Genomic DNA, 1,608 nt, shown 5'->3' on the forward strand with positions numbered 1-1,608 from the left:
TTAGTGAAATAATCCATCACCACACAAATGTACTTGTTTCCAGCACGAGTTTGAGGCAAAGGAACAGCAATGTCAATGGCTACTCTTTCCATTGGCGAGCCAACTTGATATAACTTCATTGGAGCACGTCCCTTATGCTTGGATCCCCTTTTAGCACAACATGTACTGCATGTTCTGCACCATTCTTCCGCATCTTGCCTCATACTTATCCAGTAAAATCTCAGTCATAGGTGACTCAATGTCTTCTTAACTCCGAGATGTCCTCCTGTTAAAGTATCATGGGATTGACGCAGCACAACTTCCCGTAACTTTCTCGGTATAACCATTTGCCAAGTCGTCAATTTCCCATCTGTAGTTTTCCATCTCCGGAGAAGAATACCATCTTCAAGCTTTAACTGGTCTCATTGTGCCCAATAGTTCTTTGTCACAGGGATTAGACTAGACACCTTCTCCCAAGAAGGGTGCGAAACACTTGCTTTAAAAATCAATTATTGGCTTCAAATCTTGATCTTTCTCCTGCTCTGCTTTAATACCGATACTTGGTTCCACTTCGTCATCATCAAATCTTTCAGTCACTTTGACTTCAGCTTGATGGCACATGGTTAGTTCAACCTCTCTTTTGCAGCAATGTCTGCAGTCATTTTTGCAGGGTCTTCGGCTCAGCCCATTGACATTACCAGGAGATTTTCCCTCTCTGTATTCAGTATCATAATTATACTGGTCTATCTTTCCAATCCAATGTGCCAGTTGTCCCTCTGGGTTCCTTAATGATCTTAACCAGCGTAACACAGCATGGTCTGTTCTGATGGTAAACCTTGCACCATAGAGGTAAGGATGGAAATATGTCAGACTCTTTACTATAGCAAGGAGTTCCCTCTGTGTTACACAATAGTTCCTCTCTGGTCTACTCAAAACCCTACTGAAGTAGGACACCACATGTTCGTTTTCGCCCACTTTCTGAGACAACACTCCTCCAATTCCGACATTACTAGCATCACAATCCAGTATGTGCAGAAATGAGGGATCTGGAAGCTTTAAAAGTGGAGCAGAGGCAAATTTTTCTTTCAATGTTTTGAAAGAATGTTGGCAAGAAACTGTCCACTCAAATTTATGTCTTTTTTTAGTCAAATCTTGTAGTAGAGCAGCTATAGTTACAAAGTCCTTCACAAACTTCCGGTAATATGTACAGAGTCCCTAGAAACTTCTTAACTCTCTCACATTGTCTGGTGTTGGCCAGTCACGCACTGCTTTTACCTTGTCAGGATCAGTTTGCACACTATGCTCACTTACAATGTGACCTAAGTAAAGCACCTCTTTCTGGAACAATTGGCATTTCTTGGGATGGAGTTTGAGGTTTGCTGCTTTCAAACGCTTGAATAATTCCTCTAGCCGGGACATTTCCTCATCAAAAGTTGTTGCAAATACAATGACATCGTCCAGGTACACTAGGGCTATCCTCCATTGTAGGCTTTCTAATACTCTTTCAATCAGCCTTTCAAATGTTGCTGGAGCATTGCTAAGCCCGAATGGCATCACACGATATTGCCAGAGACCTTGGCCATAACTAAATGCTGTCTTAGGTATATCTGCTTCAGTCATTTTACTTGT

The sequence above is a fragment of the Limulus polyphemus genome, unplaced genomic scaffold (genome assembly GCF_000517525.1).
Source record: "Limulus polyphemus unplaced genomic scaffold, Limulus_polyphemus-2.1.2 Scaffold133, whole genome shotgun sequence".
Classification (NCBI taxonomy): Eukaryota; Metazoa; Arthropoda; class Merostomata; order Xiphosura; family Limulidae; genus Limulus; species Limulus polyphemus.